The following is a 22944-nucleotide window of genomic DNA, read 5'->3' on the forward strand; positions in this document are numbered from 1 at the left end:
GAAGAAGATTGTTTGAGTCACTGTTGTGTAAATGAAACAGTACAGCCCAAAATCAAAATGGTACCCTTTATTCATAAGTAGCATCTTCCATCATCGTCCATGAACCTGTAAGAAAGGAAACATGATGCATCGGAAATCATGGAAATTGAAGTACAGTATCCCAGGGGTGTGCAACACTATGAATGAGTGGTTAGCGCTTTCTTCCTCACAGTTTTGAAGCTTCCAGTTTGAATCCTGGCAGAGGTCTTCCCTTTGTGGAGTTTACATGATCCCCCCCCCCCACCACATTCCAAAAACCTGCTCCTTAGGTTAGGTGACTGCTCCCAATTTAATGCTTGTTAGTCTATATGTGCCCCGCTTTTGGCTGCAGACCAGTCCAGGGTGTATCCCGCCTCTTGCTCAATGTCAGCTAGGGATAGGCTCCAGTTTATTTTGGCAATTGTTGCATAACCCCGCAAACAAAACAGCAACCAAGATTAAAACCAGCGTGAAAACTGGGAGGAGAAACTGTCACCCTACTTATACAAATGGTGTCTAACTAGTCGGCAAGCTCAGACACCAGTCTCCACAAAATCATCAGGGTCTGATGAAGCAGATACTACTGGCTGCAGTCATTGCTTCACAGTCTGCCGTAGGCTGTGACTCGATGGGTGGAGTGGAGTGTTGCTGATAAGTGTATGTGGCGGGTGTATCCAAGGATGGCGAGAGAGCTTGTATTCTGTTATGGGAAACAGGCAAGAAATATTATATCAGCTGGTGTGTAGAAGACAAAGTGGCACCAGTAGGGCACCACCCTGGCAGAGAGCTGACTAGAGACATGGGTCATAAATGTTATCACCCAGCGTCCGGTGACACACTAACTTTATCATGCTCGTTAAGTTCGGGCCCATTGTGTTGCTTCGTCTGGGCTGAATCAGACTCCGCACGAGTTTGCACGAAATAGAGAACCAGTTTGACAATGTTCGGCATTGTTTGGAAAGTATGCAATCAAACAAAACAGAATCCAAACAGGTTTATGTTCATGTGGTGAGGAAAGGTACTGGGAGCTGTGGCAATGTATATTTGGACTGCTGTAACATGCACACTTGTGGAGAGCCCCCCCCAAAAAAACCTCCCTTACTCTGAATAGATTTGGCTGCCACATTTCCTCATTGCCGGTGACTTTAGCAATCTTGCTACTAGTACCCATAGTTTTTTCCTCCACGTTAACTGGCCCATCAATCATGCAACAGTGCAAAGGTGGTTGGAGTAGCCAAATATTGTACTCAAGTAAGAGTACTGTTATTTGACAATGATGTGACTCGAGTAAAAGTAAAAAAAAAAATACTTGAATAACTGTTAAAAGTTTGCAGTGAAGAAAACTAATCAAGTACAAAGTAGATGTTGAGGAAAGTGTTTTTTTTTAAACAGAGCATGAACATCAGTAAAATAAAAATAATAAAATAAATTGTGAATGTGCAAATTCTGATATTAGTCTGTGTGTGTGTGTGTGTGTGTGGTGTGTGTGTGTGTGTGTGTGTGTGTTGTGTGTGTGTGTGTGTGTGTGAGACTGAGAGAGATGGGGGGGGAGAGAGAGAGACATAGTGAAAGAGAGAGATAGAGACAGAGAGAGATATTAGCACATACCGCAAGAGATCCATGTTGTGCAGTTCCATCTATTTTCTGAGCCGCTTATCCTCACAAGGGTCACGGGAGTGCCTATCCTGAACTGATTGCCAGCCAGAGAAACAAACACTCACAATCACACTTGTGGGCAATTAACTTACTATGTATGTTTTTGGGATGTGCGAGGAACTCGGAGGGCCCGGAGAAAATCCCCACAGGCACAGGTAGAACATGCAAACTCCACACAGGTGGGGCAGGGATTGAACCCCAAGCCTCAGAACTGTGAAGCAGACGCTCAAACTAGTCTTACCACCGTGCTGCCATGTTGTACTTGTTGAATGTGATAAAATAGTCCTAATGTGGGCTAATACAGTGTGCACAGTCAAAACAAAAAACATCTGCTATCTTACCTAAAGGTGTTTTCTCAAGTTAGATGTGAGCCGCGATAATTTGGACAGACAGTGCCAGACAAATACTACAATACATGAAAGCTTTTTCTTTGTCTAAATGTAAACACGAGTTGGGTGGCGTTGCCTTCAATGGTAACAACAAACTTCACAACATAGTCACCACGTGGGCACGTTGATTCCCTGGGCTGGCTTAGCCTTTTTGATACATATTCTCGGGAATCCCAAAAAAATGTGCGGTCATATGACTTTTTTTGTGACATTTAAGTTGAGTTCCCCAGTTAAAATTCCAATTTGGTCTCATCTGACCACAAAACTTTCTCCCATGACTCCTCTGGGCGCTTAAATTGCATTGGACCAAATGGCGCCCAATGCACAAGTCGAAGTCGGAGTTTAAAGTGACGAGCTGTGCGAAATAGTTGATAAATAAACAATAATTGATAAATAAAAGTAGCGAGAACCATTTATGTCTTTGTAACCGAATAAAAGTGCAGTTTCTTCTTAACATAAATACATGAATAAAAATAAAAAGTATGCAGTTTTCAAACTACTTTGACAAGTACAAGTTATTCCAAATTCTTACTACTTGAGTAAATGTAACAGAGTAACTGGAGCGTGTTACTACCCACCTCTGCTAATCACATTTTAGTAATGTTTTTCAGACATAAAATAACCCAGATGAAATGACAATTTCTAACTATTGGCAGTATTTCGAGTGTTGTATAAGTGAGGGTGTGACAAAAATGTCTGTCATCCATTTGAAATATAGCGTAATGCATTCCAGTACCTAGTGTAATATATGATTCGGGCTATCTAGGCTGTAACAATATTTTATAGCGGCTCCTTCCTGGTGCACCGATGAGAATTCCCATATGTGAGGAAGCGCTTCCCACAGAGACGGTTGCCTTTAATGTGCCTCGCCAGATGTCTTGAATATTTCCAGGCACCTTGTTAAAATACAAAGAAGCACCTAATCACATTGTTATAGTCGAGGGCTTGGAGAATGGTTTTTATTTTTCATGAAAAAGGAGGATGGTTGGTCCACAATGGTGTTGTCAACTGCCACTTTCATCACAAAGTGCTGTGGACTAAACTTGGTATGCATTGCATGCAGAGTTCTAATATTTATTCCTGAATGGTATTTGTATTCTTCAGTGTTCTGTTGTATCCTGTGCATCATTATGTAATGTGTGGTTGGGCTGGGGGGTGGACTTGACAATTTTTCTGTTGATAGCAAAAATTCAAGGGGGGGGCATGGAAAGTCAATTTCCCAAATATGGGGCATGCCCAAAAAAGTAGAAAAGCACTGTGGTAAGGTGACTCCACTCCATGCTGCAGGGCTTGGAATCTATAATTGCAGACACTGTAAATCTCTTCATAGTGTTGAAAATTTGACTCAATGTGTGCATAAATCACCGCGACACCTGGGTGTGTTTAAGAAAGGTGTTATGGTGTCATAATATTATCTCGGTAGAAATTTTATGTCAGGCCTCTTAAAAAGCATCTCAAAGCCTGGCACACAACAAGGACATTGTTGAATAATTGTTGCAAAATGCTGTCATTTCTCAATTACTCTTTGGTGAATTGCTTCAAGGCATATAGCTTCAAAACTTTTTTTTTTTTTTTAATGTGATCCAAGGGTGAGGTAACTTCAACACGGTCTCAGTTGGATTATTGAAACTACAATGCCTCCCAAGCACATGCATTCCAAACAACACACTATTAAACACCTCCTCCAAGCCCAGGATCAGAGTGACATCTTGTTCTTCATTCCTTTGGTGTGCCATAAAAGAGTGTTGGTATTAGTCCTCATTCATATTTGTGACTGTTTCTGTCGTGGAAAAAAAAAAAAAAGCACTTTCGATCATGATTGTGTAACTCTCCAGCACGGGAGGCAACGATATTGAAAACAGATGTGGCCCCTTTGGAATATGGGTGGGGTAGTCATGGAAGAGGAGGTGGGAGTGCTGGGGTTTTCATGGGTTCCGAGCAAGACATTCCTGCATTATTGATGGTTGATGCTCTGGTTTGTTTGGGCTCGCAATATGATTGTAAGAGTTCTAAGAACCAGGCAGAAAAATTACAGTGGGCGGCTGCTGTTGTAGGCCAAGGATTTGTAGGAAATGACAAGTCTTTCATTTATCACGATATAGGTGTAGTTCCAACCTTCTAAAGCCATTTAAGACTTTGGTGAAAGGTCTGTTTGACATTGAGCTTCATTATACCTTACATTTTAGTGTCAATATAATCTATAGTTGATGTACATGTATATATACAGTAAGTGCATAAAAGACCACCTGACCTCTGTATCCCTGTGGAAACAATGGTGTTTGAGATGTTTTCAAGTGTGAGGGAGGGAAAGAAGAAAAACGTCTTTGTGAAAGTCGGAATGCAAAGCATTCCCCACAATGCCGCATTGCTGCAATTACTCCAGCAACTGGTGCTGGGCCAAGACAATGAGACGACAGCTTGTGGTGTCGAGCAGGAGAGCAGTTCAACTCCCATCTTTCCTTTTCCTTTACTTGCTTGTTGTAAAACTACCTATCCATTTTGTGTAGTATCCAGAGCTTAATATTAACCCATTTGCTCACCGGACACTGCGGCTGGTGGTTTCCCAGATTTACGAGCCACTCAGCATTTTTACTAGCCACAATTCTGTTGTTGGATACTAAAGGGTAAGTGTAAACAACTTCCACATTTGGTAAAATGCGTCAAAACACTTGAGAAAACTATATGTAGTAAAGTTATTCTCTTCTCACTGGTTCCAGAAAAGTGGACTGTCTTCACATCTAACACTAAGAAGTCGTGGTTTGAAATCATGCATGGCACTGAAGGTTCCCCTGCTTCAACCAGTACATGTCAAGGCCCGTCTTAAGTTTGCCAATGACCATTTGGATGATACAGAGGAGTCATGGGAGAAAGTTTTGTGGTCAGATGAGACCAAAATGGAATTTTGGAGTCATAATTCCACTAACCGTGTTTGGAGGAAGACGAATGATGAGTTCCATCCCAAAAACACCATCCCTACTGTGAAGCACGGGGTGGTAGCATCATGCTTTGGAGGTGTTTTTCTGCTCATGGGACAGGATGACTCTCTCACTGTGGAGATGGGCCTATGATGAAAATTTCAGACCCATCCATTATTTCCAAGTGGGAGAATTTGCAATATAGCAGGGTGTTCAGATACGTCCAACATTTTCTTCACTTTAAGCACCCAACGCAACCCTTCCGGTTATTTTGTTATTGTTCAATAACTGTTGGTTTATTTATTCCAAAGTTGTGAGGAACTGTCATGTTGTGGTTGACGAGTTGCTTCATTGTCACACTTGTGCAAGTTTGTGGGCAGAGTGTGCTACTGCTCCCCAACCATCCAAGCCGCTTATCTGTTCAAAGTAAAGCTGTTCTTTATCAATGCAGCGGTACCTCTTTCACGTCTTTACAACTCACCGCCGCCACAGTATAAAATTAAACCTCCCACAGTGGGTAGTGGGAGTCGTCGTGTTATCTGCAACTGGTGAAATCCAATCACATGTGGCAGGCTGGCAGGCGTTAAATGTCAAGCCCTGGTGGTACCACTGTGTGGAGGCCTTCCATAGTTTATCATGAATATACTTTACACAATTAAATCAGAATTCATGTCAGCCATGAAAACAGATAATTACACAGCGGGTCTTACCTGCCATTGCAAATTGGAGGCTTTTTCTTTTTCAAAACACTCTTTTACTATAGAGAAATTCCATTGTGTGAGAAAAACCTCTGAGGGATGTGTATATCGCTTTTGTTCTTCTCCCCCTCTTGAATGATAGTTTTCATTCTCACTTGCTGATTCATTGGCACAGTTATGCATTGTGAAGAGGGACCAAAAAGAAAAGAGGTGAGATTAGTCTGGGAGGAAGAAGTAAAGGTAGTGGGAAGGCCAGTGCTGCCAGAGTGTCTGCCTCCCCCTGCCTTTTCCACTGCTTCAGAGAGCCGCCTGCCCTCTCACTACTGTAATGAACTGACTCCGCAACGGCAAAGAAATGGCTAAACAAAGCGCCGTTTATCTTGCAGACTGTTTTCACTGCACATCCCTGCCACTCGACTGTGGCACCACTTAAATCTGCATGGCTCTACAAAGAAAGAGTCTGCAGACCTGCTCATAACAACAGTCTGCATGGAGGTGCCTGGGGCGCAGATCAATGAGCGACAGTGTCCCGACCCTATTAGGTGATTGAACCCTAACAGCACCCACAGCAACTCCCAAGTCCGGGCTGCAGTGTGTGCTGAGCTCTGTGACATCAGTACACCATTATTGGTTGCTATGCAAGCATATCTCGGCGCGTTTTGTTTTCCTCGATAAACTCAGTGACAAGGTATGCTCGGTGTTACCCTTACGCATTCACAAAGCCATGTCTCCGTGCAGCACATGGTGGCGGAAGGTCCAAAGACTTAATTGGTCTTCGTGAGAAGATTAATCCCGTCCATTTTGTTGGGTAGGGAGCAAAGGTTTGCGAGATAAATCCACATAGACAGTACTAGAGAGCACATGATCGAGGTGACAACACTGGTTAGATGCCATCTTGAATACACGAGACATGAGACCATTGATCTTCAGATGAGCAGATTATGTTTCCTTTAATCAATATTAATGGGAGTCAACCTTAATGGTTGTCATGCCTATATTGTACAATTATACAGTCTGACTGCTCTAAAATTGTTGTAGGAACATTAGGATAGTGTAAATATATGTAACCACCTCATTCCTACATTAACCTTGGTGTACACTTCTGACTGCCATGGTACCATTTTAACAATAAACCCGAATCAGGCTTGCATTCCGACAACCAAAAGTGTAGGTGGGATGGCAATACCGCGACAGCTACAGCTATTTATATATATATATATATATATACTCAGATGCCATATCATTCCAACACAGTCTACCCCATCAAATAAATCAATAAATAGGCTATACAAATGTTGCCTGTTGATATGATCTCCGAAAAAAACACCCCTACCTGTGATTAAAATGGAAAATTGTTGACTATCAGATTTGGGACCTGAAGAATCTATTTTGGCTGCCTCTTATATATGTTTCCATTAATGGTTTCCTGGTAATGGCATATAAGAGACCTCCAGGGACACCTAGCATGTGCTGGAGAGTGGATTACTGATACATCTTGCAGTTGTCTTGGGAACACCTCGCCCATGCGGAATTTCAGGCAGTGGCGAGCGACAGCGGGGGCTGACCGAGCCTATTGATGCTGCTGCCTTCAATAGCCGCATAAGTGACGAGTGCTGTAAAAACGAAAACACATTCATGGGCAAACTAGCAATTATTACTTGTGCCAATTGATCCTCCTTACTATCAAGCCCAAACAGTGGGTTTAGGGCTAGTGCATAGCTAATCATATTTTTACATTAGGTACATCGTGTGCAAGTTTAGTTTCACAGTAGGGATGGTGTTCTTGGGATGGAACTCATCATTCGTCTTCCTCCAAACAACTCCAAACCAATGGTCTATGGCAAACTTAAGATGGGCCTTGACATGTGCTGGTTTAAGCAGGGGAACCTTCTGTGCCATGCATGATTTGAATCCATGACGTCTTAGTGTATTACCAACAGTTGCCTTGGAAACGGTGGTCCCAGCTCTTTTCAGGTCATTGACCAAGTCCTGTCGTGTAGTTCTGGGCTGATTCCTCATCTTTCTAAGGATCATTGAGACCCTGCGAGGTGATATCTTGCATGGGGCTCCACTCCAATTGAGATTGACCGTCATGTTTAGCTTCTTCCATTTTCTAATGATTGCTCCAACAGTGGACCTTTTTTCACCAACCTGCTTGGCAATTTCTCTGTAGCCCTTTCCAGCTGTGTGGAGTTGTACAATTTTGTCTCTGGTGTCTTTGGACAGCTCTTTGGTCTTGGCCATGTTACAAGTTTGAGTCTTACTGATTGTATGGGGTGGACAGGTGTTTTTTTGTGCAGCTGACGACCTCACACAAGTGCATCTGATTCAGGATAACACATGGAGTGGAGGTGAACTTTTAAAGACAGACTAACAGGTCTTTGAGGGTCAGACTTCTCGTTGATAGACGTGTTCAAATACTTAGTTCTAGCTGTATCACACAAATAAATTGTTGAAAAAAAAATCATTCATTGTGATTTCTGGCTTTTTCTTTTTAGATTATCTCTCACAGTGGACATTCACCTCCATTGAAAATTTCAGACCTCTCCATGATTTCTAAGTGGGAGAACTTGCAATAAAGCAGGGTGTTCAAATACTTATTTTGTTCCCTGTAATTCTGACTTTGTAAGCATTCTTTCTCTCCATTGTGCACACACACACACACACACACACACACGCACATGCATGTACTGAATTTTCCCAGTCTTATCTGCAGGCGGAGGAGCGTAGACTGCCGCATGTACAGACAGTGCTCTCTCCGTGGGCCAAATCTTTATGTACAAGGAAAGTACAATCTAGTTATTAAGAAATTATATCAGTTTCAGGCATTCTAACCCTGAGCTGAAAACCCTGAACACGTTGGATTTGTTAAGAACAAATTTCTTTTACTTTCCTAATCCTGAACAAATCAAGGTTAAAGCCATGGCTTTGCCCCACATGGTTTCTTTCCCGAGCAGTTTAACTGTGAAGGATTAATAAAAGTAGTGCATGAAAGAAAATATTTACGGGCAATTATACAAGTACTTTCTTTTCATTTAGGCTTTCTAAGAAATATGTTTGGTTCATGGTTACAAGCATCATCTCATACTCCCTGTAGATCATGGGGACTGGGGTGTGGGGTCAGATTGACGGATAGGAGTACCTGAAGAGACAACACTGCGCTTTACGCAAGAATTATCAGGTCAAAGGTCTTTTGGAAGCAAAGCTGGCTGACCTTTGAATAGGACAAACAGCTCAGTTACATTTAACTCAGCATCGCACTGGCTGTAGTGTAAGATCTCAGCCTACATTTTGCTGACCCGTCCCAAGTGCTCACCACAAGAGAGGTCAGCGAGATTCCTTGTCACGTTGCCTGACGTTGTGCCTAACATAGTGGGGGTTCTTCGATACTTCCTAGTGTCCGACTACGTTGACCTATCAGCACCACTTGATGAAATAGATGTTTGGGATTCTCAAAGTGTTGCGGTCTCAAGTCTCCGTCGTTGCCGCATATGATCACCTTATCTGACCTTTGGGGCCAAGAACAGTAACATTCATATGGTACTGCTTCCTGTTTGGAAATATTTACGAGTCACAGCATAATGCATCCTCCAATATTCAGTTCATCCTAAACGAGCTGAGATTTGTTTCGAGTATTTGAAAGTCTATGGGTTTAAAGGCCCAAGATAATAAATTTTCTGAAAGCACTTAAGTCAAACCCCGTCTGTAAACACAGCACGGGATGAGAACCAGTCACTTCTTTCACTAAAGGGAGCCATGGAAGAGAATTTACTGTTTAAAAAGCAGACAAATAGTCTGTGATCATTGCTTGATGAATAATGAATACTTTCTCATAGATGACTCTGTTAAGTAGACTCGGTGGTCATTAATCATTTTTGTCTTTGTGGGGCTGTGCAGACTAATATTAGTAGGCCTGTATCCTGCCACAAGCTACCGCTGTTCTATGTAGGCCCTGCACAATTTTATCTTTGCCTTACAAGAGATTATATTCTCTTTGTTTGTGTATTATTGAGGAAAAATGGCAGTCCAACATTTTCTTGTCACATTCTGTCTCCTCATTTATCTCTGGGAGAGTTTACAGTATGCTGCAGCCTAAAGTCTTCCATTGTTCACTTGGACTATAAACATGTAAATTATCCCCCAGGGCAAATGCTATTGCACCTACAGTAAGCCCGTGTTTCAGCTGTCATTGTATATGACACGTTACATTCATACCAATGTGTCACAATCATACCGTGTTAAATCGGCAGATGAGAGGTTTCCTTGTCTAATCTTAAAAGCTGCTTTTCATCAAGAATGATTGGGGGGGGGGAACAGTCGAATAAATTAACAAATACGGTAAGGTAGAAGAGAGAATGATTGGGTTTGAAAAGGATAAGCGTGGCAACAGGACAGCAAATCCACCGACTAGAAGTTAAGTGGAGTGCGAAGAAGCGAATAAGGGGGGGGGGGGGGAACATCGCTGAATCAGCCAGCAAACCTGTCAGTGGAAGGGCCTCTCGCCATGTGCCAGGGGCTCCAGCGCTGTGGCTACATAATGAAGGCTTGTCTGAGTTCTCGTTCAAACATCACAGAGAGCGCTTGGAAAAACAGTGCCCCACGGGCTAGTTTTATTAACCCGGCTAGGATTCCCAGCCTTCAAGTCACTTCTATAAGGTTTATATGCCTCACGTGGACACATAAACACTCATCCTCTGCCAGCTAAAAAACAAGACAAAACTGCACACTCGCCCGGTGTAAGTAAATTAGAAAACCTTCAATGAATAAGATGGAATTGCACACACTTCCCATTTTTTTCACTTTAGGATACTTCTGTCCTGTGCACAGGCTGCTCTGCACTCTGTCTTTTCTCCCGCTACCGATGTGTCATAACGCCTGTTGATTGATGGCCACGTGAGATGCACTAGGGAGGATATCTGACTCAGGATTTTCCGATAATGGGATTTGAAGCATGCTTTTAAAAGATAGTGGTTTGGATAGTGCCGCTTCTGTACCTAAATGCCATAGTATTCGACAGCAGTGTGCATTTTCCTTGCATATTGCTGGAATTATGATTCTAGTTCTAACTGATGAACTTGGACAATTGAAACCAACATTTTGGAAGTGTTTGGAGTGGACCATTCCAACCTGTCAATCACTTGTACAATTAAAGCCAATCAGATAGCTGCATTGTCTTAACCCCTGGCTTGAAACGCCCCTCTCGCTATACTGTCCCCAAGCATTGCTGGTTGTCAGTAGCGTGCGCTTGGAAAAGTTAATGCTGCTTGGAGAACGTGCAATTGTGATGAAAGATATCCTGCTCGGTTACAAAGGGCCTGGTTGATTCATTTTCCAAAGCCTAAAACACAGTTGACGAAATGTCTATGATGCCTTAAGGCTCGAAGAAGATTGCACGTACAACTAAATGTGGACAATATCAACAAACACAAGGCTGTATATTCGTTGGTAAGTGAGGGAGAAGTATCTTCTCTGAGTTTGACTGAATTATTATCAGTGCTTTATACAGTGCAGGAGAACAACTTTCACTTTGTTAGTGTATCACTGACCTGCTGAATGAAGTGTGTCATGTTTTATGCCGAAGAGTCTGATTAGTGACACGTAAATGCGGGGTTTAGTGATACTAAATGTGTGATGTCATGCAAGAGAAATGTTCATTTGTCTGTTTGTATCACATCGGACTTTTAAGACAGAGCATTGGGTTCAATTATGACCCAAGTCAAATGAATACACCCACTCACTTATAAAGACTACAATGATATTACTCGTGATAATTCCAAGTAAAAAATACTCACCCAGCTTTACATGCGCAGTACGATTCCAGAATTTTATCCTGTTGGATTTCAATATGAAGTTTGTGAGACAGCAAACATTTTTGCATTGATCGCCAACATTTCGCTGTAACTCTGACGTTGCGTCCTGCTTCGCCCAAAATCTTAATTCTGTGTACATATCCTTGCGTGAAATAGTTGAGACCTCTCTGTAGAACTCTCTTGGATAAGTCTGACGCGTTTGGCAAAAAACATACCGCAATATTATCTGGAATACGCGGTAGAGAATCGACTTCAAACATGTTCTCTTCAGTCGCCAATTTGGAAGCTTGTGGGACATGGCTAAGGGGTCAGAGCTTAAGATCGCCATCGGAAAGCTCCAATGTATTTTAAAAATACATAATGTTTCAAGTCACAGTTTTCCAAGAATACTTGGATCAGTACCAACCAGCACAAAGTACAGTATACTACACCTGGAGATGTCCTGTAATGAGTTTTCATGAGTGGCCGACGGTCGACTCTGGTTTTTTGGCAGTTCAAAATTTTAATCACCGGTGCACAGCATCGCAAAGTTGCAGGTGTAATAGATGTAAAAATGCACGTTTAAAGACACAAAAAAGTGCATTTTTGGGATTCAAACTTCTGACCCAGCCTCCCCCGTGACGCTGTGACTCTGCCAAGCTAGTCAGATACGGTATGTACAATACAGTGGACCCCTGCTGCTCAGTAGGGAAGATGAGGATCGAGCCTGACTGTGAAGAGTGAAAATCTGGATATAATTGATGGCCATTGTAAATGCCTTCAAAATAATAAAAAAAAACATTTTAACCCCCCAAATTCTTGAATAAGCAGTTTTATATCGTCAGTACGCGTTTTCCATGAAAAAGAGCAGTTGGTGTCACCCACCCACCTCCCAAGAAATCGAAAAAAATATTGAAAATAAATTGGAAAGAAAACATAAATAAATGAATATCCAGTGGACCACTAAATACATACAGTATATTGTTTTATGACAATACTGTATTTAGGTTTCAATTCAGTGAAGAAAATGATTATTTGAACACCATGCTATATTGCAAGTTCGCCCACTTAGAAATCGTAGAGGGGTCTGAAATTTTCATCGTATGTGCATGTCCGCTGTGAGAAAGATAATCTAAAAAGAAAAATCCAGAAATCACAATGTGTGATTTTTTTTTTTTTTTTTTTTAACACATGCATATGAATGTGATAAAAACTGACAGCGCGAGGCAGCCTCTAAAATATCACCATTCTCTCCCTTATTCTCATCTGTTTGCTGTCTTTGTGGCAATCAGCTTCATCCTCGACAGGCATGCGATAGTTTTCAAATAACGTAATACAGTACAATAAACACAAGGTGGTGTCTCAAAATCCGACAGAGGGTTCCATTTTTCTGTGGAAGTGTCCAGGCAGATTTGTAGATATGATTTTTTTCTTCCCCCAAATAATCTATTTTAGTTGAGTTTGGCACAGAGTTGCCTTTCTTGATCACCTCATGTTGCTCACATTTCCACCAAGGGGTGTGGTTTGGGATGCATCGTGAAATGTACCCAAGTGATAGTTACAGTAGATACCGTCCCACTTTTCAGTACTTTTTTTGTTGGAAAATGTGCTATAAAAACAGGATATCATAGCTGGTTGATGAAACTAGAGACTGCAGTCTGTTGGGTGGTCACTTTAAAGCCAATAAAATAATAATTAGCGGCCACCATTCAATTTTAATGCTTATCCCTGTTTGTCTATCTTGACAAACCATAATGTGGCAAGTTGAATTGACCCCTACTGCTTGTTGGCTTCGGTTACCTTGGACTTTGTCTGTGCTAGCGTTTAGACAGGAAAGGCCAAAAGCAGCAGATAAAAGTATCCTCGTTTTTTCCCAGGGTTTCCTGTATGAGGCCATCCATTCCCTGGACTTGCACAAATCCCCTTAAAACCTCTGGAGCCAGTCTGGGTGTATCAGGCCCCTGGATCTGCTGTGTGCAGGGGTGGGTGGTGGCCTGTGGTCCGGAGCCGGTCAGGGGGAGAGGACAGCTACTGTGAGGGCGCCGAGAGAGTGGGGAGTCACTCAGCCGCAGAAACTCTGTTTGTGTATGGAGTGCAGTGCTCTTATCTCCCGCCTGTACTGACGCCACGCTCTTCCTGTTTCAAATCTTTAACGCACATTTTCTCTTCACTCTTGCCTCTGTCTCCAGCTAGTCGTGTTGTTTTTATGGCATTGTTGTTCTTTTTAATAGAGATTAGATAGAGTTACTCTGGTGACACAAAACACAGAGGTATTACTGGTTTAACAGCACATGGGCTTGATAACAAAGCTCGTTAGTTCAACGGTATTAGCCCGCTTTGGCTGCAATTAAACAATTTTTAATCTTATAATCTAATATGAGGGCGGCACGGTGGATCAGCTGGTAAAGCATTGGCCTCACAGTTCTGAGGACTTGGGTTCAATCCCGGCCCGTGTGTGTGGAGTTTGGATTTTCTCCCCGTGCCTGTGTGGGTTTTCTGGTTTCCTCCCACATCCCAAAAACCTGCAACATTAATTGGACACTCTAAATTGCCCCTAAGTGTGATTGTGAGTGCGACTGTTGTCTGTCTTTGTGTGCCCTGCGATTGGCTGGCAGCTGGGATAGGCTCCAGCACTCCCCGCGACCCTCGTGAGGATAAGCAGCTAAAAAAATGGATGGATGGAAGGATAATCTAATATGAAATCTTAAATCAGATAATTTTTTTGACAATCGCATGCTGTGTTGCAAGTCAAAACAACAGCTTTTGATATAATGCCAAAATGCATCTCCATCCATCCATTTTCTTAGCCGCCAATCCTCACAAGGGTCGCAGGTGTGCTGGAGCCTATGGATGGATGGATAGATGGATGGATGGTTGGATGGATGGATAGATATTGTTAATAGGACTATCACTACTGATATTTAGTATTGATCTAAGATACATTTACAAGCTGTCATCCTCCTTTTGTAGTACAATTGTGAACAGTCTATATAAACGTGTTTTTAATTTGGATGCAATACAATAATTACAAAAATTATTTTCACTGTGTACATTAAAAAATGCCAGCACAGTAAAGTCGACTGTATACATAAAAAAGCATCAAATTTACTACATGAGTCCCTTAAACAGAGTTAGTTAGATGGCTGTAATAACTGTTAGGGCAGTTATTTGAGGTCCTCAGACATCTCAATTTTGGAGCCATCTACAGTTTTTGATGGAACCCAACAGGCCTCCTTTATAGTTCTGTGGGGAGTTAACACGTCATGCAAGATTGCGGCGTCTTTCATGCTGTCATTATCTAGCCTTTTTAGTAAACACAGTGATTAAACACTCTCTAAGTGAGAAGCAGTGAGGGGCCCAGCAGCGTCATAATCGAATAAAACGGTATTAGGTACTTTTTGTCAATACACAGGGGAGTCCTCATTTTATGATGATCCCATCATCTGACAGTTTGAGGTTATGAAGGCCCATGCCGTATGAAACCTTACTATACGCGCTCAGATAGCTGTGTCGACTATTTTCCATTTGATTGTCTTGATTTCTAGTCTACAAGTGTTTTTCATACAAAACATTATTGTATTTGTGATTTTATGACTGCATTGACAAAGGTGACAGAAATCCGTCATAAACAGATGAACACATGACCCGCGACCAAACCCTTTCAGTTGTCAGACTGTTGAATATGTCTTCAAGCAATCTGCTTTTTTTATTAGTGTAGTTTTAATGCCCAACTATATTTACATTGCAGATTGGTGGAAGAGCAAATCATTAATCAATCATCTGTTGATCTAGGTTTCAGTACTTGAATTACATCTAAGAGATTAGTCAGAAAATTGTAATAGAGGTCAAGTATTTGCTATCTAAATTACATCTGTTGAACAAATAAACAACGCTAAACCTAATCCTACCAGCATTGGCCGAGTACCACAATTATAATATAGGTATTAACATGCTGGCACGGTGGATCAGCTGGTAAAGTGTTGGCCTCACAGTTCTAAGGACACGGGTTCAATCCCGGCCCCGCCTGTGTGGAGTTTGTATGTTCTCCCCGTGCCTGTGTAGGTTTTCTCCGGGCACCCCGGTTTCCTCCCACATCCCAAAAACATGCAACATTAATTGGACACTCTAAATTGCCCCAAGGTGTCAGTGTGGCTGTTTGTCTGTATGTGTCCTGCGATTGACTGGCAACCAGTTCAGCGCTCGTTGACAGCCGGGATAGGCTCTAGCACTCCCCGCGAACCTCATGAGGATAAGTGGCAAAAGAAATTGGATGGATGGATGGAGGGATGGTATTGACATTGCAGTATATATTGCTGGTGTCGAGCAGACTCCTCGCATCTCCAAAATCGCTACTTTTCAGCAAATGAATAAAAACTGCATTTTGCTTGAGTTTCATTCATCGACAGTGAAGTACCCCAACCAGACAAAAAGCCTTTAGTACATCACAAAAGCAAACGACTGTGCTTTCATCTCTTTCTCAAAGGTGCTGGAGTGAGTGAGGCAATCAGCGAAAGCCGTTCCTGCCACACAGGAGTATTACAAGCCATCTTAAACTGAACAAACAAAACAGGCTTACTCAAATGTATGTAATTCAGATATTTTTACTTATTTCTAAAAACATCCAGAGTTTTAATCTTGACGTGACATCATGCTGCACAGCACACCTCCCACAGAGTGAGGAAAGATGCGTAGTTTGACAGTACTTCTCAGACAGTTGAGCATTCAAGATTTGCCTTCGAATGATTTTCAACACTGTTAATTGGTTAATCTTCTTCTTCTTTTCCTTTCGGCTTGTCCCAATTAGGTGTCGCCACAGCGTGTCTTCTTTTTCCATCTCAGCCTATCTCGTAGATCTTCCTCTCTTAACACCCTCAGTTTTCAGGTCCTCCCTGACTACATCCATCAACCTTTTCTTTGGTCTTCCTCTCGCTCTTTTGCCTGGCAGCTCCATCCTCAGCACCCTTACACCAATATACTCACTCTCTCGCCTCTGGACATGTCCAAACCATCGAAGTCTGCTCTCTCTAACCTTGTCTTCAAAACATCCAACTTTGGCTGTCCCTCTAATGAGCTCATTTCTAATCCTATCCAACCTGCTCACTCCGAGTGAGAACGTCAACATCTTCATTTCTACTACCTCCAGTTCTGCTTCCTGTTGTTTCTTCAGAGCCACCGTCCAAACCATCGACTTTAAATGAGTTGATATTGTATAAAAATAACGAGGACGTCGGAACAGACCAATATTATCAATCTGTTAAAATATGAACTTGAACGTATTTGAACATGTGGTTTCCGTTCCCCAGCATCGATATATAAAATCGATTTGGAATCATAGAGCATTGCGGTGTAGGTTGTAGGTCAGGTAGCTAAAATTTTGAGAATCGATTTCTTTTCAAAATGCAGATTAGGCAAAAATGACTCGCCATACATGAAGTGCCCCCCCTTTCCAAAAAAACCCCTCACAGCAATATTATCGCTCTTCAATAAATTCCTTTAAAATTGTGGTGTACCGAATAATGTGGATAGGCGGTGTATTGTCCCTGTAAAAGCGCAAACGGGCTTCAGTTAGACAACTACTTTCTTTCCGAGGAAGTGTTAGGTCATCAATCACATTGAGAGGCATTGTATAAGATGTAATGTGCGATACGGTGCTCTGCACGCTGTAAAGTAATACAATGAGGAAATGTGTCATATAACAAAAACATGCAGTAAATATTGCCTCACACCCATTCTATTGCCCAGTTTACATTCAAAACAAGTTTGGTAACTATTGAAGTGTTTGTTTTTTTCTGGCTTTTCAAAAACATTCATCTTAAATACATAAACACCGACAGATTTCCCCTACTTGTTATTTTGTAGGCCCACAACCAGTCGTCCTCTCCCAGTCTGCCTGCCCGGCTGGCTGGCTGGATGGCTGATTTTGATGGCGCCAAGCGTTGTGAAAATCTGCTGTAATCAGGAACAGCGAGGGGCAGTCTCTATCACATAGGGTTTCTTTCCCTTTCCTTTGTTTTCCACAGATTTCCTTCCTCGTTTTCTTAGATATTGTCTCCCCACTGATGCAAGTCCAAACAGAGGCATATTTAGAAAGTAAACAGATGAATGAGGGGAGGTTCTGTGCCTGGCGTCCATGGACTCGGGCGCAGAGCGGCGACGTCTCGCATCCACCCACCCTGGTCTGACACAGCCTGTAAATATACCGCATGACAAATGGTATGGCGCGCCGGCAGTTTCCCAACCAAGTTCTGGCAATCCGGCCTTGATGCCCTAAAGACTAGTCCACAGTCCGCGTTTGATTCATTGTTTATTGGACAAAAAGTGGTGGAAACAAGAATACTAACAACCTTGAGGGGGTAATATGTTGGGAAACCTCCTGGTTTCTGGCTCTTTGTTATATACTGAAATGATATACTGTATACTGTACGTCCATATCGCCCTCGCATGTCCACTTGCTCATACTCACCAGTGGTCAAATTTCTTCTTCTTAAAATGCACACCTTCTTTGTCGTCGTCTCCCTAACATTTAAATAACTCGAAGGAAGAGCATATTTGCAACGATGCATACTTATATGCTCACTGGCCAGTACCTCACACGTGCTCGGTGTAAGAGCAAAATCAAACACTTCACAAAGTCAGAAAGGTTTTAGAAAGCGATCTGCACTATTGGCGTTGAGATTTTTTTATTAATAATTAGCCCCTCTCTCATGATGCTAAATTGGGAAGAGCATCTCAGTATGTGCAATTTTACACCTTTGCTAACTACGACCAATATAATAAACAATGGAAATCTTCTCCGACACTATCATATAAAAGAACATTTTACCCACATTATTTTTTTTTATATACATACTGTATTACCTTAGTTGTTTTGTTATTTTGTAACCAGTGGAAGTGTTCAAGCTAATCAAAAGGGTACATCTTGGGTCAGTTCTTGGACCCCTCCTGGTCACCCTGTACATGCTACCTTTGGGTCAAATTCTTCAGAACTTTAATTTTGACTATCATACCATAGCTGTGCAAATGACACACCGTCATATCTAGCAGTGTCTCCAGATGACTACAGTTGAATTGAGGTGTTTCTAAAACAAATGGATGAGCCAAAATGTAATTTAAAAATTCAATGAAACCAATCACAACAACCACAACAAAACTGAGATAATTATTTTTGCCAATAAAGAAAAGAGGATTGCCGTTAGTAAATACCGAGAGTCACTCTCTTTAAAAGAACAAAGACAAGTGCGAAACCTTGGTGTAGTGATAAATTACGACCTGACTTTCAACAGTCATATCAAATCAATTACTAAATGTGCCTTTTACATATCCAGAGTGAAGGATTGCATGTCCCAAGCAGACCAAGAGAAGCTCATACATGCTTTTGTCTCAAGTAGACTTGACTCTTCTAATGATCGTCTGGCTGGACTCCCCAAAAAAAGCATTAAAAAGCTGCAAATAATTAAGAATGCTACAGCTCAGGTCAGGTTCTGGCCAGAATAAAGATGTCAAAGCATATTATTCTAATTCTAAAAACATTACACTGGCTCCCAGTCAACTTTAGAATAGATTTTTAAATGTCTCCTACTGGTTTATAAATCATTAAATGGTTTAAATCCTGAATACATAAAAGAAACGCGAATGCAATACAATCTCAATAGAGTTCAGAATCGAGAGACTCAGGTCAAATAGTGGAGCACCGAGTCCAAAGCAAATATGGTGAAGCAGCATTTAGTTAGCTATTATGCTGCATACAGATGGAATAAATTGCTAAAAGAAATGATGTCGGCCCCAAGTCTGAATGTTTTCAAATCCAGATTAAAAACTGTATGTGGGTTTCACCGTAAATTGTTTTAATTGTACTTTTTTTTTCATTTTCTAAAATGTTAATATGCTTCCCCCTCATGTTTTATATGCTTTCAATCACGTAAAGTGCATTGAGTGACACTGTATGAAACACACTGTGTAAATAAATTTGGTTTGCTTTGTAAGGGGGAAGATGATGAGTCCGGGGATTTTATAGGGAAATGTTTTTGGGGACTTCTCTGAACAAACGTGCAAATGTCCACCCACTTTGAAGCTTATCCTTTCTTTCAACATTTCCTTCCCACGTCTCTTTGAGGACCAGTGACTTAGGTCGCAGTGCACCGCCTATTTTGAGCCCTGAGCAGGCTCTATGGCGCAAGGTCACACAGGGAGACTATGAGCGCCAGACTGGCAGGCGATTCCTGGTTTCCTCCAAGATGTAGGGTCAATTAATAGTTAGGAGTCATTCCCCTTAAAGAGTTTTACCAAATACTTTTGTACCCTGAGCACACACCAATTTCAATGTTTTGGAGCATTATCAAGATGACATTTTATGACATCTGTTTTTCATCAACTCTTCTCTCACCTTTCAGCAAACATGATACCATCTTCATATTTGATTTCAGTTATAGTTGACGGTGTTTGTTTCAGCGCATTAGTATGGAAATTGTAGCTCAGTTCACCATGCACAGGACCTGTGCCCTATATTGATACAGCGTACCTCTTTAGTTGGCGGTGTCTTGAAATCTATTTGGCACATCGAGCCTCTATCGCCACCCCGAAACAAAAGTGACTAAGATGAAATCACAAGAATGTTGATTTGGCTACAGCAGGTTATGATTCTTAAATACTCGCTTTTTTTCATTTCCATAGTACCTGGACTGGTACAGTAACTGTAGAAAATGTGTCTTTGACAAGCCTTTTCTCACAAACCTGAACATTTGTGTTGTTATCTAAAACTCTGATAGACCTCAAGTCAACAAATCAAACAATTTGTTGTTCAAGCCAAAGTTACAAATCTTTTTCATCTCCCATGGACTTGCGGGAAAAAAAAAGACTTCCAATTTCTTACAATGTTTTTTTATCCATAGTAAAATATTTGCCACACCACATGAAGTCACATATCTTTAATGTGAATTTCAGATACAGGTATGTCAGGATTCTTCAGAACTTCCATCTCTGTTTTTAATAATGTTTTCTTCATATGGTTCATTTACTCACTTGACCTCATGATGCCTTGCCAAGCCCAAGTCCAGGTCCATTCATCTTACAGTGGAACTTCTCATTTTTAATGCATGATTCAGTGCCTCCTGTTCGTCCATGTTATAGACATTGCATGGAGCCTAGCAGTAGAAGTTGAGCATTAGCCATGGTAATTAGCTTTCCCATGTATGACCAAAGCAGACGCTGCGGTTGTGCGAAGTGGAAACTCTGCTGTGCGGAGAAAAATGGGGTCGCTTAGCCGACCCCAGCAGGGCTTAAATCATCGAACATAGAGAGCGAACACTCAAATTAATTCTTGTCGTCTGGATGATCTGTATCTGAAGACATTTGGGGGGGGGGTGTAGTTGAGTGGAAGAGAAGGAAGGCTTGAGCTCAAGGAGCGAAACAAATGCAAGACTCTACGGGCTGACTGTTTGGCCTTGTGGCTTACTATGAAGACATAATTGTTACCACCACCTCGATGATATCAAAAAGGACCCACTGTCCAGAACTGTCAGTGGTCAGTTGGGGAACAATGTGCTTTTAGGGTCGGTATCACTAAGTATCTGCCGCCTTTCTCGCATATTTCTAATCTATACCATTAAGAGCAATGACATGCTCTTCCTGAAAATGCTCCGTCTGAGCTGGTTTGCTTTGACTGTCGGTGCCTGCGGCTCTCGGACTTGAGGCCCTTGTCTATTTCAGGAGGTCATTTGGAGCCGGACACTCTGTCTCCCCATCGCAGCCAGTCTCCTGATATCGCTATCTACTGCCGGCTTTTAACAGGGAGTAACGGCAATTTATTTGAGTGACGCCAAGCTAGGCAGTTATCAGGACCTCAACACCAGATTAGCTGCTCAGTCTCCTAATGAGCATCCTTGAACAGGGAAATGGAGGGGAGGGTATCAGAGAACAACACCATTATTCATGGTGGTGTCAAGACAGGAAGTACGCCTTGGAATCCATCACATGGGCAGAATAAGGAATCATTTTTTCCATTTTGAGTTAAATGAACCAACAGTAGTCTCAAAATTGATGGCTTGATAATGTAATTAAATAGATTTTAATAGGTTCTACATTGTGTTTTAGCATTAATTTCACGGAAGGCAGAATTGTTTAGCTGTTTCTAAAACGTGGCATCTAACTCTGTGTTTATATTTACTTTGACAGAAACTTCGACTGGGACTGGTATGAAACTTTAAAAAAATATATATATGGTCACTATCTGCCAAAAATTACTACTTCTGGTAACTTAAAAAAAACTCTTAAGTCTGCGCACTATTATCACAAGCCACTACTGTACAAATGAGGCCAGTCACTGAACTTTTAGTATGAAAACAAAACTTTTCTGCTTTGCATGGAAATTTATGACATACAAGAATGCAGCTATTTACTGCATTTTCTCATCTCCACTTTGACTTTGCAAGGTTTGTCAAAGGAATAAAAATAACAAATAATCATAAATAACCCTCTCCTAAGTGAGTGAATGACTCAACTTGTACAGCTACTCACTGCTGGTAAGTGCGGCGTCTCATTTCCAAACTGCTTCCTGAGGCCTGCTTGGCCCTGGCCATTGTAAATTGTGTCAAAAAATCATAAATTGTGTCAATGAGGAGGTGAAGTCATACTTGGCACAATAGTTCACTCAGGAATTTAGGACGATTAGATTTACAAGCGCCTAAGAAAATGTACAATGGCTCATACTAAGTGTCTTGGCTCGCCCCACCCTCCCCATCTTCATGCAACGCACGACTCGTGAGGAATTGAGCAGTAAAGACCAACATTAAAAGGCTCTTGCGGCACAAAAAAAAACGAAACCAGTAATGTGGGTATTCAAACATGATGAAAGGCTTGTTTTTGTTAAAACATTCATGATGCCTGCTGGTAAAAACATGGGCATTTGGTTGCTCATGCACAACAAAATTTGGATTTAATGACTTTTGACTAATCAGGATGTGGATACTTCAAACTTTACAGAGCATTTGCACGGGAGTGCAAAGCCAGCGTGAGTGTGTTACAGTATATCTTCCTGAGGTGTGAAAATGTGCTTTTGGTGCCAGTTGGTTTTGGCTCCAAAGCTCATCAGTAGGAACAGTATTTTCATTTTTACAGCATGCCACGAAGGGCAAGAGTTCACCGATCATGAATGTTTGTGCACACATTTGTGACACATTCGGGCAGTTAAACAGAGCTGAGTGCAAATAAGCGGCCAGGTAAAATTCTATAATATTAGCATCATCTTCACAATATGAAAATTGAATGGTGCAATTGCCCCTTAATCTGCATGCACTCACAACCGCCTGTGAAATAAGTGTGCAACATTACCAAACATTTAAAATGGCCTCCGTTGCAGTTGTATGTCCTTGCGTACTTTGAATACCACAACCAAAATTGCAGAATCTTATAATTTCATTTTGTATCATTTCAATTTGAGGACTCATATTATCAAAAATGCTTGTTTCAATGAGGTTTATTAACC

The 22944-nt window shown here is 41.6% G+C and overlaps 2 long non-coding RNA genes across 2 annotated transcripts in view; one reads left to right on the plus strand and one right to left on the minus strand.

Moving 5' to 3' along the window:
- Positions 1-13475, plus strand: part of LOC133501721 (uncharacterized) — a 42279-nt gene extending 28804 nt beyond the window's left edge. The window contains exon 3 of the long non-coding RNA XR_009795257.1: positions 13343-13475. This is a non-coding gene — a long non-coding RNA (uncharacterized LOC133501721). The remainder of the gene's footprint in view (positions 1-13342) is intronic.
- Positions 1-17372, minus strand: LOC133501722 (uncharacterized). The gene is made up of 4 exons (XR_009795258.1): positions 17311-17372; positions 4988-5125; positions 1627-1708; positions 1-105 (listed from the first exon to the last, which is right to left on the minus strand). It is a non-coding gene; the product is annotated as an uncharacterized LOC133501722 (long non-coding RNA).
- Between the last annotated feature and the right edge of the window lie 5572 nt (positions 17373-22944).

Source organism: Syngnathoides biaculeatus, chromosome 6, assembly GCF_019802595.1.
Source record: "Syngnathoides biaculeatus isolate LvHL_M chromosome 6, ASM1980259v1, whole genome shotgun sequence".
Taxonomy (NCBI): domain Eukaryota; kingdom Metazoa; phylum Chordata; class Actinopteri; order Syngnathiformes; family Syngnathidae; genus Syngnathoides; species Syngnathoides biaculeatus.